A 17,452-nucleotide genomic window follows, 5' to 3' on the forward strand; every position below is an offset into this window, starting at 1 on the left:
CTCCTAGGACGATCCACCGCGAAGAAATGAGACCAATTATCCAAGATCGGCTCGGCCAACAAGCCCTACCTACCAAAAGTCTAGAGGTTCGGGAAAGGTAAAGGGTTCGCGGGATCATAAGTAAAGTTGCACCCACGGGCTGCCTATAATCGTAAGTGGCTGGGGTGGTGCCAACAATAGCACTAGGATGGACATGAGGACCCTCCCAATAGGGGTAGCAAAGTCTAGGTCCGATGGATGGGTCAAAGGGTTCCTATTAAGGCATAGGTCCTTGTTGGACCGGGAGGTACGAATAGTTCAGGTACGGTTCAATCTCCCCCCTCCTAACATGGAAATGATACACTTAACTAGCATGGAAATCATAACCAAGAGAGAAATCTCGCCCCAAAGGCATAGAATGCAAGACATTAGCAATGGAATCTTTCTTGGCATGCAAAGTGGATAATTCAAGTGAAGTAGAAGAATTAGAGGAAGGGATCCCCGTTCAACCGGGGGCAAGGACTGAAAATCCGCCGAAAGAACATCATCGGAATTGGTTCTTGTATGGTTTGTCTTCCGCCGAAGAGAAGGATCAATATTGCACCTTGGAGTTCTCCAAGTAAGTGAATTCTTCTTCGTCTTACAGTCGGTGGCTTCTTTGCTAGGAATCAAGAACCAATCCTTGACATGAGAGACCTTCCAAATGTAAAGATCTTGTCTCTTGGTACGCTCGATGAACTTTTGGTTAACAAGAGCATAAATGTTGAGGTAGTGGGAAGGCGTCCTCTCGCGAGGATCAACTATTGGCGGAAGCTCACAAAGCAAATCCTTGTAGGAATCATCAATGCATAGGGCAAGAATGGAGATCATGCCCCCAAGTTGAATGCTCCCCGAGAGTGAAAGACCATCTCTAATGTTAAGAAATCGGTTGATCAGGTGTTGAGTAAAATCAACAAGCTCAAGCTTTCCTTGCTCGTGATCAACTATCCAAAGCCAACATAACTCTTCACGAGAAATGGCACCCAATGAGTCTTTAGAACATAGAGGATAGGTGAGAATACGATTGAAGTATCTCATGGCGGGATGGATGATAGAAGTGGCCTTTGAAGTTTGTGGCTTATATTTCCCTTCATTAGAGATGCGCCGCCACCACTTGAGCTCATCATACTCATGATCATCACTCATCTTAACATTGACCAGATATACAATATGATCTTCATCTATGGCCCAAGGGAATCGAAATTATGTACCAAGTTGGGATTTCGAAATCCGATGATCATTATTAAACAATTGGAAAGTCATATGTCACCCTAGAATATGTGGGAGCATTCAAGTCCAAAAACTCAAAAAGGCCTAAATTCTTGGCAATTAGACGAACATCTTCATTAATTCCAAGTAATTTGGTAGTCTCTTGATCATAAAACCGGGTGGATTTAAGCTTCCTCTTTGTCAATTGGATGAATCTATCCCAATGTATTTATTTAGAGAATTCAATGGCATATGTTTTAACCACCTCGGGAGGAGTTGGAACAACATGCCGGAATTTACTTGTGCTTTATCTAGCCCGCTTCTTTCGACGAATAGGGGCCATCTACAAGAAGAAAGGCCAAGCATGGGCAATTCACCAAGAAATTGGTTCAAACACACAAGAGCATAAGAGATAAAATCATCACAAAATAATCATAGAGAATTGCTCAAGAATTTTCAAGCACAAAGATAATCCAATTATGAATGAAACAAGAATTGGTCACAAAGAACTAATGCCATGAATATAGAAGCAACCATAGAAATATTCAATGAGAAATGAGAAGCAACTAATCATAAATCAAAGGCCAAAGTTTGACATGAAAGACCAAAATCATGAATAGTCATAGGCAAAATAATCCAAAAACATTGAATAATCAAAGAAACAAAGCTACCATGAACAATACCCATGAGAAAGAAAGATGACCAACAATGGTGGTTTCAAGAATTCAAGCAAGGTAAACAATTTCATCATGAAAAAGCTTCAAAGTATCATCAAATAACATCGTTCAACACAAAATACAAGAAAAAAGAACCAACAATGGAGTTCTACCATTAAAGCCCAAACAAGGGTTTCAAGCTTCAAAAATGAGGAAGAAGATGACTAGAAAATAAGAAATCATACCTCAATGAAGCCTTAAAACACTTGAAAATGGAACAAATGAAGAATATAAACCAATTAGAACACCAAGAAACAAGTTCCAAACTCAAATTCAAACACCCACAAATTCGAAAATTGTACCCAATTTTTCGAAATTAAGCTCGAAAATTTTAGAAATTTTGTGAATGATTTGTAATTTTGTTGTAATTTGTGATTTGATGTAATTAAAATGATAAAAATGATGGATTTTATGAGGAATTATAAAGAGGAAGAAGAAAAAGAGTGAAGGAGGAAATGAGGGAGGAAGGTCGGGGAGAGAGAAGGGGAGGGGGCAGCTTTGAAGGCACGAAAAATAGGGATGCTGGGCTGCTCAGCTGGTGTGTGCGCGCATACCCAGCTGTGCATGCGCACCAGCTGCCAGCTAGGGGGAGGCTCGCGCGCACCTTCTTGCACTCATGCACTCTCGTCGACGCTCTCAAGCATCATGCTAGAGTGATACCCACGAGGGGGGCAGACCAAAAATCACACAAATTTTTCAAAAATCACTTGGTCATGATTAAAATTCACGAGAGCGCAACCATGAGAGCGCACTTGCACATCAATTTCTCCTTCACTTTAATTCAACTCCAACCTCTTGAAACCTTCAATTGACACCAAAATTGTCGGAAATCTTAATCAACTCAATCCCAAGGTACCTAAAATCAAGAAAAACAAAGAAAGATAAGAAAATTTCACAAAAATAAAAGAAATAAAAAGAATGAAAAATCAAAAGAAAGTGTTAGAAAACCGAGTTTCCTCCTGGCAAGCGCTTGTTTAACGTCATAGCTCGACGTTCGCCACCTATCAAGGTGGTTGACGGAGAATCGTTTTGTGAACTAGGCCAACGAAAGCATTATCGAAATATTTCTTGAGTCGATGGCCATTGACCTTGAACGGAGATGATGAATCCAACATAGAAATTTCCACAACACCACTTGGAAAGACACCTTGAACCAAATAAGGACCACTCCATCTTGACATGAGATTTCCGGGGAACAATTTCATCTTAGAATTATAAAGGAGAACTTTGTCACCTACACAAAACTCCTTCTCAATAAGTTTCTCATGAGCATCCTTAGATCGAGCTTTGTAGGTACTTGCACAATCATAAGCATCAAGTCTAAGTTCTTCTAATTCATGAAGATCCAACCACCTTTGCTCTCCCGTACTCGCCAAATCAAAGTTGATTTTCTTGATTGCCCAATGAGCGCGGTGCTCAAGCTCCACCGAAAGATGACAAGATTTTCCATAAATAAGACGGTATGGAGTGGTGCCTATGGGAGTCTTGAAAGCCGTTTGATATGCCCATAAAGCATCATCAAGCATGTCCGCCCAATCTTTCCTATTCCTAGCAACCATTTTCTCAAGGATCAACTTTATTTGACGGTTTGAAACCTCAACTTGTCCACTAGTTTGAGGGTGGTAGGGAAGACTGAAACATTGATGAACGCCATGCTTTCTCAACAACTTTTGGAAAGCATTATGAACAAAATGCGATCCATTGTCACTTATTATCGCCTTGGGCACACCGAACCTCGAAAATATGATCTTTTTGAATAGCTTCATCACCACCTTATGGTCATTTGTAGGGGAGGCAATGGCCTCAACCCATTTAGAAACGTAATCGACCGCCACAAGGATGTATTGGTTTCCAAAAGAAGAAGGGAATGGTCCTATGAAATCCATGCCTCATACATCGAAAACCTCCAACTCAAGGATGGGTTGTTGAGGCATCTCATTCCTCTTTGAAATGTTTTCGGTCCTTTGGCATCTATCACAAGACTTGATAAATCCCCAAGTGTCCTTAAAAAGATGCGACCACCATAAACCACTTTGGAGAATCTTTGAAGCGGTTTTGGAAACTCCCATGTGACCACCACTAGGATCCGAGTGGCACATCTTCAAGACATTTGGCACTTCTTCACTTGGAATGCAACGACGGAGCAAGCCATCAACTCCTCGCTTATACAAAATCGGATCATCCCACAAATAGTGTCAGGCTTCTCTCTTGAGCTTCTTCCTCTGATTCTTCGAAAATGAAGGTGGAAACTCCCCACATGCTAGAAAATTAACCAAATCGGCGAACCAAGGGAGTTCTTTCACATCAATGGCATATAAAAAGTCATCAAGCATCCTATCTTCAATAGGAGAACCATCATCTTGTACTTGAGAGTCCTCAAGGCGAGAGAGGTAATCTGCCACAATATTTTCTGCCCCTTTCTTGTCTCTAACATCAATATCAAAGGTTTGATGTTTAAGCACCCACCGAAGCAATCTAGGCTGGACTATGGGGCTGGAAGTCAAGGATTTCTTCAATTTGTTGAATACCTCCAAGCATCTATCATCAAACACAAATTCAACATCCTTTTGAATAAGATCATTGTGGGGCTTAGCAATTAGAGAGAAATCCTTGATGAATCTCCTATAAAACCCGGCATGCCCCAAGAAAGATCTCACACCTTTTACATTGACCGGAGGTGGTAGCTTTTCAATGACTCCAATCTTCGCTTGGTCCACCTCAATTCCTTTGTGGGAGATCTTATGACCAAGGACAATGCCTTCCTCAACCATAAAGTGACATTTTTCCCAATTCAAGACTAGAATCACTTTCTCACACCGAGCTAAACACTTTTCAAGGTTCTCAAGGCAAGCCTCAAATGAAGCACCTCCCACCGAAAAATCATCCATAAACACTTCCATTTCCTCTTCCAACATATCTCCAAAATGCTCATCATACAAAGTTGGAAAGTGGCGGGGGCGTTGCAAAACCCAAATGGCATTCTCCTATAGGCAAAAGTTCCATATGGACAAGTAAAAGTTGTTTTCTCTTGGTCATCCGGATGAATAGGAATTTGAAAGAAACCGGAATAGCCATCAAAAAAACAATAATACTTATGCCTTGTTAGTCCTTCAAGCATTTGATCAATGAAGGGAAGGGGGAAATGATCCTTTTTGGTGGATGTGTTTAGATGTCGATAATCTATACACATCCCCCATCTCATCATCGTCCTTGTAGGATTAAGCTCACCTTTCTCATTCTCCACAACGGTTATGCCTTCTTTCTTTAGGATAACGTGGATCGGGATAACCTACCTTGAGCTAGAGATGGGGAATATGATTCCCGCATCCAATAGCTTGGTGATTTCCTTCTTGACTACTTCCCCCATTTGAGGGTGAAGTTTTCGTTATCTTTCAATACTTGGTGAGGTATTATCCTCAAGAGTAATGTGGTGCATGCATAAGGCGGGACTAATACCCTTGAGGTCATCAATGTTATAGCTTAAAGCAACTTGGTGCTTTCTCAATACACCACACAAATTTTGGGCTTGGCTTTCACTCAAGGAGGAACTAACAATCACGGGAAAAGTTGAGTTAGGGCCTAAGAATTCATACTTAAGGTGTGATGGAAGAGGTTTGAGCTCAACCATAGGGAAGTCTTTACCTTCCTTTGTTGTAGCCGCTTGGAATGCTTCTTGGCTAGTAATGTTCATGGAAATTTACTCATCAACATCCTCAATGCTTCCATTGAGCACATCTTCATACAAAGCCATCTCCTTGCTAGGAACACCTATCTTTTCCTTATTCAACAAAACATTCTCAAGAGCATCATTAGAGGTGACCAATTTCTCATGCATGGCAGACACAACATTATTAAGAGAGTCAATCATCATACAATTCTCCAAAGAAGAACTTGGATACTTCATATTATCATTCAAGTCAAATTCCATCACCTCATCTCCTACTTTAAGTGAAATTTTAGCACTCTTGACATCTATCATAGCACCCGAAGTAGCGAGGAAGGGTCTCCCTATAATGATAGGAATGATAGCGTCTTCGTCCATCTCAAGTACCACAAAATCCACCGGAATAACAAATTTTCCAACCCTCAAAGGTACATCCTCCACCTTACCCTTAGGAAACTTGATTGACCTATCGACCAGTTACAAAGTGATGTTAGTAGGTAAGAGTTCCCCTATTTCAAGTCTTTGGTACACCGAATATGTCATAAGGCGAACACTAGCTCCTAGGTCACATAAGACATTATCAATTTGCATTTTGTAAATAACATAAGGGATGGAAAAGTTTTCGGGATCTTTTAGCTTAGGTGGCATCTTGTTCATTATGATTGCACTACAATTATCGGTCAAGTTCACCGTCTCCACACCGTCACAAATCCTCCTACCGCTCAAAATGTCTTTAAGGAATTTTACATAATTTGGCATTTGGGTGACTACATCGGTAAATGGTAGAGAAAGGTGAAGTTGTTTGAGCATGTCAATAAATCTTCCAAATTGTTCATCCAACTTGTGTCTCATGAATCTTTGTGGATAAGGAAGCTTAGGTTTCATAACTTCTCTCTCTTCCTTCACCTCCTTAGGTGGCTCTACCATCACTTCACTCAAAGATGCACCATCTCCCTCATCCTCAACTAAAACTTCTTTGGCACCCTTCTCACGATTAGTCTTGCTAGGAAAACTCTCCTGAAGCACCCTACCACTCCTTGTGACTATGGCATTAATGGGTCTCTTAGGGTCTAGGCCTTGAGAAGGTAAAGAAGAAGGGCTTGCATGGTCTTTCAAAGCATTGGCAAGTTGAGAAATTTGGTTTTTAGGCATCTTATTGTGGGTCATCATTTCATTAAACTTCTTATCACTCACCGCTATGTAGGTGTTCAACAACTTAGTTTGATTTTCAATGATTTCCTCCAAGTTAGTTCTAGAAGAAGAAGAGGGTTGAACATAGGAATTATCACTTTGGGTCTTTGGAGAAAAACCGGGTGGGGGACCCGTTTGAGCATTGTTTTGAAAATTTCCCCTACTTTGATTGTTCTAATTACCTCTACTTTGATTTTGACCATAACCTTGATTATGGTAACCATAACCTTGATTATGATTACCATAATTTTGGTTTTGATTTTGGCTACTATAACCTTGGTTGTTATAGTTACCTCGGAAATTTTGGTTCCCTTGGTATCTATTACCACCACCTTTGTTATAGTTGTCAAAATTTCTATGGTTGTTGTAATTCCTATTCCATTGACCTCTTTGATTCTCAAACCTAGAATCATTATTGTTTGACACATAGTTCACATGATCATTCACATTTCCATCTTGATCATCACAAACATCAATACATGCATGAGGGCAATTAGAAGCATCATGATCATACGATCAACAAACATCACAAAACAAGCAACCACTAGGCATGTTACTAGAAGAGGAAGAGGGTTGAGAATTAGAAGACATATCTCTCCCCTTAGATTGGGAGGGAAGATCGAAACTTGGGAGGTAGCACTTTCCAACTTTGCCTTGATAGCGGACATTTCCTTCCCCAAGTTTGTCATTTGTGAGGACAAGTTGTTTATGGCATTAAGATGATCAACCAAATACACCGAAGAGCTACTCTTGCTAGTTGTCTCCCTTTCACCATCTTGCCAATCTCTATAGTATCTCACTACTTCTTCAATGATGTCTACCACTTCCTCCTCCGTTTTATTCATAATGGGACCTTCGGCTCCTCCATCAAGACATGACTTTCCTTGAGGACTTAGGCCACCATAGAATATTTGAATAATTTGGTAAGTAGGAATTCCGTGGTGAGGACATTCTCTTTGATACTCCTTGTACATCTCCCATGCTTCACAGAGGCTTTCACTAGACTTTTGCTTGAAACCTTGAATCAAAGCTCTAGCTTCCGCCGTTTTCTTTTGTGGGTATAAACGGGACAAAAATTCCTTGGTCACTTCGTCCCATGTCCTTAGAGAATTGGGTTTGACCTCCTTGTCTAGCCATTCCAAGGCACGCCCTATGAGAGAAAAGGGAAAAAGCTTGAGGCGGATGAATTCTTGGGAAATTCCATTCACTTTGGTAGTGTTGCAATACTTTTCGAACTCTTTGAGATGATTTAGCGAGTTTTCATGTTTAGCCCCACTAAATTGTCACCTCTCTATCAAAGTGATCATTGTCGGCCTTATTTCGAAGTTATTTGCCGGTGTTGTAGGTGGAGCAATCCTACTTTCAAACCTATATGCACCCGGAATCCTCAATTCCTTCAATGCCACCCTTGGATTTTCTCCCATCCTTGCTTGTTCTTCTTGTTGTAGTTCCTCTTCACTTGAAGGGCTAGAAATCAAAGAACGTCTAGCAACTCTTATCCTTGCAATTGTCCTCTCAATTTCCGGATGAAGTGGCACTAGTGAACGACCACGTGCTCTACGCATACAATCTCAAAAGAAACAATTAGTAGCACGGCTACAAATGTAGCCAAAAAGAGAAAAATATTTTTGTATTTTCGAATTAAGAATGAAGTACACTCAACAACTATAACAAAGCACCAATATCAATCCCTAGCAACGGCGCCATTTTGACTTAGGGAAAATGAAGGTCGTTTTCTAATCTCCCCTAAAGCCAAACAAATTTATAAACACTTAACAAACCTAAATACGAGTATAAGGTAAGTTAAGGGTCGAACCCAAAGGAATGAGTAGGAGAAAGTTATAGCCTAGGGTCAAGCTACTTCGAAGATTGTAAGATGAAATGAATTGTACCTAAGGTATCAAATAGCTAAACAAATCAAAGAAAATCAATATGCTAAACACTAGGGATATAGGTTCCACATGCAAGCTCAATGATCATGCTAATCAATAGATGACTCGATTAATTCAAACATTGCAAAGGACGAACAATAGTTGCAATTAATAGAATCCAAAATCTATCTCCTATAAGCCAAGCTAGGGTTCACTAAGAATGACTAACAAGGAGAATCACAATCAAATTCAACCAATTAAAGAAATTCTCAAATCAAGGGTTCATGTCATTGAAATTAGCTATGCAATCTAGATTAACCTTATAGGTTGATCACTCCTAATCTAATTAATCACATGCATAACTATGTCAACCAATTTAATTGCAACAATTCAATAAACTAAGAATCATCAACTAATAATAATCATCAATCAAGCATGCTTCCCCTTCTCCCTAGCTACTAATCTACTCACTAATCATGGTGGAATTGAAAAACAAACCAAATTGAATCATAAACATCATCATTTCAAGCTTAATCAAAGAGAAAATCAAACTCAACAAATTCTCAAACCAAAGATCAACAATCAAATAAAATATTCGAGAATTAAAGGAAATAACAAGCAAAAGTAAATTCAAGGAAAGAAATTCTCACAAATTTTCATTGATTGAAGATGAAATCCAAGCTCAAAGATGAAATTGAGGTACAAAACAAGTAATCTCAAGTTTTTCTCTCTACGAAATCTGGAAATAAGTCTCAAGTACATATGAAATCGTCATCCTCAAAAAAAGGAAAAGTCAAGGGTATTTATAATAAATCGAGCGAAGGGAAACGGAGCAGGCCCATGCGCATGTACAGCAGGGTCTGCGCGCAAGCACATAGGGGCCTGCGCGCATGCACCCCTACTGTGGTGTTATGTGTGCTCAGCTTCCCTTGCTCGTTCATAGATCCATGCGCAAAGCCTTTGCTCCTAGCGCTCTCGTGCATCCCCATCGTCGGTGCTCTCGAGATGATGCCCGTGAGGAGGGCATCCTTTGATATTCAAATATTTGCACATTCCTGACCTAAAATCAATGAGAAAACATCCGTAAGAGAGCGGCAAATAAGAATTCAAAACTTCACTTGTAAGGATTCAAGTAAAAGTAAAAGAGAAAGCATAAAGAATAGAAATTAAACTAAAATATCTAAATAAGAACAAAACTTATGAAAAATTCATAAAAGGGAACGAAAAACCAAAATGAGTTATAAAGACGAAAAATAAAAGAAAACTAGAAAGATTATAAGAAAATAAAGCTACAAAATATAGAAAAAGGATAACAAACTACTCTATTGAGCGCCATAAATGCGCTCATCAGAATGCCGAATGTATCATAAAACTGCAATGTCCGCGGAGTCACTTCCTATCCAGCATTAATCTCTCTAGGTGTAGGAATCGAAAGAGTAGGGCTAGCCCATCCTAGATCACCCTACTGAGGCTCATGTCGCTACAGCTGCTGCGACGACCAACCAACCTCTACGTCCCACCGACGTGAAAGGAGCAAGTGTCGGCCTACCCTTACTAGGTGGACTCATCATCATACCCTTAAAAGAAGAGCTAGAGTCGTCTAAGACAACAGTGTGATCCGACCCCTCTCGCCCGTCCCAGTTCTCAACCGACGTACGACAGTGCCGCGATCCGGATCTCTTCCTCCTACCCTCTGGCCTCGAACGAGTACGATTCGGAGGAACAGGCTGAAAGGAAACAGTAAACCAAGTCAATAAAAGAAACAAAAGGCAAACATAATACAAGATGAGAGGCATACCTCTATCGCACCACCATCCCGACGCCATGATGCCTGATGGCTCAACCTCACCAGGTGATAACGAAAGGCGTCCATAGCTCTCGCCATTCTCGTCACCACCTCATGAGTAAACTGCAATAGAAAAAGATTAGAAACAATCAAAATATACATACAGACGGAAATAAGAGATAAACTTATCTAATTCTGACGTCGAGGGATCGATCTTTCCACTAGACGTCACTCCTTAGGAGCCGGAGGTATCATCTCCTCGACCGGCCCATAAGACCCCTGATAGGTGATGGACATGGTCGGAGGTACAAACTCCACAACCTTTGCAGCAGCCTGCGAAAATAAAATTGTAACAATTAAGCATCGTTCGGGCTACCAAAAGATGCAAAACACGGCTCCACTTCCTCTGATATGGAAGGTGTTGGAGCCAACCACGGCAAAAGTCTCTCAGCATAATACTGGTTCAGGTGACTGAACCTCTGCCAATCAACGCCAGCTGGATATATATCCGTTGATGAGTGTCATTTATGGCACTCGTTTAACTTATTTTAGGATAATTTTTCATTGCTTTTGTATCTCTTTTATCTCTTTATCTTTAGTTTTACTTGGAATTTCTCTATTTTACATTTTCCTTTCTTGTTTCCTTATTTTCTTGCTTTTCTTAGCTTTTTATGCTTTTTCTACTTTACTTTTTTTCTTCTCATTGATTTCAGGAGAATGGTGATGTTCTAGAAGCTTATTGGCGCTCTCTCGGGGCATACAAAGCCAAGGATGGAACCCGATTCCTCCTCTTGAAGATCAAAAGTGAAGGAGTGCATAAGCCAAGTCTTTAAGGCCGAACTCTCATGCCATGCTCATATCAAAGTCGGTATTGCACCCATCGTGAAAGCTTATATGTGACTTCCTCCCCATCATGTATCAAGTGGAGCGCGCGGGAGCTTCAACAAGCGCACAAGAGAAAAATCCCCTGCTCCCAGGCGCGGCCTCGCGCAAGGGAGGAGTGGCCGCGCAGGTGTGAGGTGTAGACGCGCACGAGGGAGAAGCGGCCGCGCCGGTGTGAGGTTCTTCTTGGACGTCTAACTAACTTCTCCTTAGTTAGTTTTACTATAAATAGAATTCCTTCATTTTTAGGAAGCGAGAATCAATAGAGAATAGATTAGAATTAGATTTTGATGAGAATTTTAGAGAAAGAAGCTCAAGATTTTGGAGATTTTGTTCTTCGATTTTAGATAGAGAAACTTGGTGGTTGATGATTGTTACATTTTGATCTTCATTCCTGTTTGATATTGATCAAAGTTTTGTAAGAATTCTTTTCTTTTCAACGCAATTTAATGTTTGATTTTGATATATTGTTGAATTTCTATTGTTTGTTTGTTTGGTTTTGATTGTTGATATTTGAATTACAATGTTGATGATGAAATTGATGATTACTTTTGTTATGCTTTTCAAATTTACCATGAGTAGTGAGTAGTTCCTTTGCTAGGGATGTGGCGAAGCATGTATTAGTGATAATCTATAAATAATTTAGGGTTTTTGATTGATTTGATGATGTGATTAAATTTGTTGATGAAATTTGTGCATGTGTTTTATTTGAAGAGGAGTATCTAACCTTGGTGATCATGCTAGATTGAATAATAGTTTTCAATGACACGAACAATTTATTTGGAAGCTATTATTATCGATTGATTTTGATTTGCGATTTTCCTTAGAAGTTATTTGTAAAGACATCTAGCTTGACCTTAGGAAATAGCTCTTTGAATGATTTTGATTGCGAATTTTGTTTTCCCTCGCATTGCTTGATTGATCAACACTAGTAGAAAAAACTAAATGGAAAACGGTTCATACCCCCTAATGGCAAGCAGTTTTGAACCGCATGGGCTTAGAGGGCTTGCCATTAGCCTTTTAAATGGCAAGCGGTTTTGAACCGCTGGCCATTACTAGGGAAAGGGCAGCGATTTTGGTGCCAATCCGCTTGCCATTTGCACTTGACATAATATTATGTCAAGTGTAATGGGAAGCGGTTTTGGCGCCAAACCGCTTCCCTTTTAATTTTGTTTTTCAAAATTAGTATTAATTAATAATAATAGTATTAGTGATCTGTTTTAATATAAATAGTGACCTGTTTTAATATACATACTAATCTGTATTAATATTATGAATTAATAATAATATTAATATTATTAATTATTAATAATATTAATATTATTAATTAATAATAATTAAAATATTACAAAGAATAATAATACAATAACAACATGAAATAAATATATATATCAAAAGTAACATCAATAATATATTTAATTAACAATGATATGCAAGTACACCAAAACACATAAAGATAACACTCACAAATACTACGTACTAATTATAATTAATGTAAATATAAAAAAAAACATAACTAAAATATTGTTCATAATAACTAAACTAAAGCTCACTAATTAATTCGGTGTGTGTGCACCTACTGCGACAATACCAGATGCCATCAAATGTCACAAAAAAGCCCACATGTCGCGAATTTCATCAATTTCTTTGCTTGTTAACGGGCCTTCCCTTTGAATCTTGCAAACCATTGGGAAAAAAAGAAAAATCCAAACATTATACATCATGTGTATTACATAAAATTCAAACCAAATGTATGTAAAATATTTCAAAGCCCACATATATAGGTTTGTTTCTTTCACAAAATGGCCTAGATAAGGCCTACATGACTTCTACTTTGCCCATTTTCTACATTTTCTATCAAATGAACAATTTCTTTCTCATAGCATGCCCATATTACCTACTCTTAGGTGCTTAAGGTTTGAAATCACATTAAAAGAAGGTTTTACTAAGTTTTAGGACGCTTGTTATCCAAAATCGCCCAAATAAAGGCTATATGACTTCTACTTTGCCCATTTTCTACATTTTCTATCAAATGAAGTATTTTTTTCTCATAGCATGCCCATATTACCTACTCTTACGTTTCTAAGATTTGAAATCACATCAAAAGATCATTTTACTAAGTTTTAGGACGCTTTTTATCCAACATGGCCCAAATAAGGCCTATATATGATTTCTACTTTGCCCATTTTCTGCATTTTCTATCAAATGAACTATTTATTTCTCATAGCATGCCCATATTACCTACTCCTAGGTGTCTAAGTTTTGAAATCACATCAAAAGAGCATTTTACTAAGTTTTACGACGCTTTTTATCCAAAATGGCCCAAATAGGGCCTATATGGCTTCTACTATGCCCATTTCTACATTTCTTATCTAGTGAACTATGAAATCACATCAAAAGAGCATTTTACTATGTTTTAGGACGCTTTTTATCCAAAATCGGACAAATAAGGGATATATGACTTCTACTTTGCCCATTTTCTACATTATTTTTCAAATGAACTTTTTCTTTCTCATAGCATGCCCATATTACCTAGTCTTAGGCGTGTAAGGTTTGAAATCACATCAAAAGAGCACCCAACTAAGTTTAGGATGCTTTTTATCCAAAATTGGCCTACATGACTTATTTACCAAATTCACTAACAATGACGCACGAAGTTCACAAAATTTTACCCAATTGACTAAATTCACCAAAATTCCAAATCATCACCATGGCTCGGCTACTCCTCGGGTTGCTGCTAGGGCTGCTACCATGGCTGCTGCAGCTGCATGGGCTGTTGCCGTGGCTGATGCAGCTGCTTGGGCATATGCTTAGGCTGCTGCTGCACTAGCCTAGGGTTTTTGCCTGGGCTACTGCTGCAGCAGCCTGGGTAGAACCCAAGGCAGCTGCCTCGGGTGCTGCAATTGCTTCGGGTTCTGCATATACTTGGGTGGGTTCCTCGGGTTCTCACTTTCCCATTTATGTGTTTGGTGCAATAATGGAAGTAAGTATTGATCGAACGAAAACAAAAAAACCATACCTCCTCAATGTGTTGAGCTTCCGTGCAACTATTGATTATGTCAAACATAAACCTTATCACGTATAAGGCACAATCAACTCCGTTGTCTTGTTGCGTACACTGACATGACACAAATCTAATCTAGTCATGCATAGCTATAACCGAAGGCAAGTTTATTAAACAAATCACTATATCAAGGAATTATTTTTGAATATTTCCAAGTAGGACCCGCAACTGAACGACAATTTAGCTTCTTCATAACACTTTAAGAAAATAAATTCAAAGTTAGAAACATAACTACTCAATGACTTAGGCGAGGATATAAAACAATAGGAAGCAGTATGTACCTATTCAGTAGGTTCTTCACTAGCAACTTCCTTGGTGGCCAGATATGAGCCGAATCAAAGTAGTAGATTGTGTTATTGGAAACACAGATCACCATAAGGCTCCAATGAGCACTACATATATATTCAGCAAATAACAATCCATCAGTTGTTAGACGTCAACATATATACTTAACAAACAACTTAGTTATGACATATTTATATGTACTCCTCAAAGCATAGGGCTAATATGAACTTGTTTCCCGCACGCGTTGATTCTCTAATACTCCGCTCATAGAAATCTTCCACATCACGAGGTTGCATAAGCATTTTGTTACAGAGGTCTGCTCGGGGCATAACCACCCAGCCGAAGCCTCAGAATTGGGTTTACTAATTAGGAGCTCCTATTGTGACCTTCAAGATAGTAATGTGGGTAAAACTACTATATGATTAGGAATAGTGGAATTGAATTACCTCATGAAAGTTTTAATGATGGAAATGTTAAGCATGGAACCGGTTAGAAATTCCGTCACATCCACTCTTGAAATGTATGCGATCGCATCCTCATCGTAGTGGAACAATGCCTTAGGTAAATTCACTTGAATATGTCTATCCCTAGGCAACTCATTAACATGGTTGTGAAGAAAAGTACATGCTTTCGAAAGCGACTTAAGGACATCAACTTCTACCAGTGGAGTAGAAGAAGCTCTCAAACTCTTCTTCGACAAGTGTTCACCCTTCAACCCTTGTCCTTGTTCCATGTTCTTTGTAGGACCTTCTTCCTTGGATTTTGGCTTCTCTACCTTATTCCTTTTAGCGGAATGATTTTCCTTTGTAATCTAGTTACAAAAAAAGCACATGGTCATATTACAAGATATTGTGGACATGTTTTAAATACAAGTAGTGTATACTTACCCCTCCTACTAACCTCACCCGATCACGTGGCCATTGTACAAAGCTACCGATCGCATCACACAGCTTAAAGAAATCATATTCCTCTTTAGGCACCGATAGTGGTAAGTCCTCAAACCCAGATACAATAAAATTGATCCCGACCGAGATATAGTGGATGCTAGTATTAGACTTGAAATGGACCTTGTCAAAATGTTGTGCACTACCATACCCCACCAACTGCAACTCTCCATCCATTTTTTCCCCGGGGTGAAGAAGCTCACAAGGCGTCTCTTCCTGCATATTTGATTAGGACATAAGTTATGAAATAACTAACGAAAGTCTGACAGAAGCAAATTTGATTAGCTACTGAAGTTTACCTTAACATCAGGGAAAGGTTCAGGTGTCGGATTTGCAATCTTCATTGACTCTGCATCCATAGGACTAGGAACCTGCAATAGTAAAATAATTAAGCATGCAAAAGACCTCGTTTGACCAAGTTCATATGGCGTAATTTGAATGTAATGAAATTACCTTTCTCTCAACTAGTGGATCGTCCTCGGCGCCTTCTAGGTGACTACATGAGTCCACTTGGGTAATCGAGTGTAACGCCAAAATCGGCAAGTTCATGTGCTTCAGAATGGCATTGAATTGACTTTGCATCTGTTCTTGCACCTCTGCACGTATCTCCGCCTTGATTGATTCCTTTTCCTTCTCATCCATACAATGTGGCGAATTAACACTTGATCTACTTCTTCCTGATCTAGTGTAGTCTGAACCCATCACTTTTTCTTACTCTAGTTGTTTCCCTCTAGACCCAATAACTCACCCAGGATGGTATGGTTTTCCCAAAGCTAAGGTGAAAGGATCTTTTTCAATGCTTGGAGTGAGCTTGCTTTCAATCACTTCTGACGTATGCTCGAGCTGTAACAAAACAAAAAGTTACAAGTTCTAAGTAAGATGTACTTTATATGAAAATATTTAATAATAAGGGTGTAATATTAGCATAAGTAGCATAGGTTGCTTACAAGTACATCTGCTACTATTTTTGTATCCGGTTGCATGACATACTTGCCGGTTTTCTTGTCAATCTCATGCATAACACACCACCAGTCAATTGCACGACATACCAAAGTTGTGACCATGGAAGAAAGCGGTTTCTCAGATGATGACATTATGGTTTTGGGGTATAGATCCTCTTTTATCCACTTTGGTCTACATTTCGCAAATGTCTTACAACCCATATGATGGCTATACAATTTCTTCCCAGCATTGATTTTAGCTTGTTTAGTTTTTTCCTACACATTCAGAAATGTTAGCATCATTCTTTGTAGTAAATCAAAATTAAGTAGCCTACTCTAATTGATATATAAAACATACAAGTGCGGCTCTAGTTACTGATTTCTCCACAAACTTCTCCCAGTCCTACACCGTTATTTGTGGATATAAATCCCACGATTTCTTATAAGGTTCCTCCTCTCCTTTAGTAGCTGTCACATTTTTCTTTGGTCTTTTCCTTTTTTTTCTTATAGATCCATCTAGTTCTCAAGTAACTTTTGAAGTTTTTGAATCTCTCTTGTACAAAAGCTTCAAAGCATTTTCTCCTGGGTGGCTCATCAGGAATATTGAACACACTTTATAAGAATGGAAAACGTCCACGTTAGGCAAGGCAAAAAAAAAAATTAAACTGAAAGATTCAGGCAGCTGCACCAGCCTAGGCAGTTGCACCAACTCAGGAAGCTGGACCAGCACAGGCAGTTGGACCAGCATAGGCAGCAACCCAGGTAGCTGCACCATCCTAGGCTGCTGCACCAGCCCAGACAGCTGCAACAGCTCAAGCAGCAGCCCAAGCAGCTGCAGTAGCCTAGGCAGCTGCACCAGCCCAAGCAGCAGCCCAAACAGG

At 39.3% G+C, this 17,452-nt stretch overlaps 1 non-coding gene across 1 annotated transcript; it reads left to right on the forward strand.

Moving 5' to 3' along the window:
• The first annotated feature begins 7,731 nt into the window (after positions 1–7,731).
• On the forward strand, positions 7,732–7,837 carry LOC145583499 (small nucleolar RNA R71). The gene has a single exon (XR_014100143.1). It is a non-coding gene; the product is annotated as a small nucleolar RNA R71 (small nucleolar RNA).
• The last annotated feature ends 9,615 nt before the right edge of the window (positions 7,838–17,452 follow it).

This window comes from Chenopodium album, chromosome 15, assembly GCF_948465745.1.
Source record: "Chenopodium album chromosome 15, dcCheAlbu1.1, whole genome shotgun sequence".
Classification (NCBI taxonomy): domain Eukaryota; kingdom Viridiplantae; phylum Streptophyta; class Magnoliopsida; order Caryophyllales; family Amaranthaceae; genus Chenopodium; species Chenopodium album.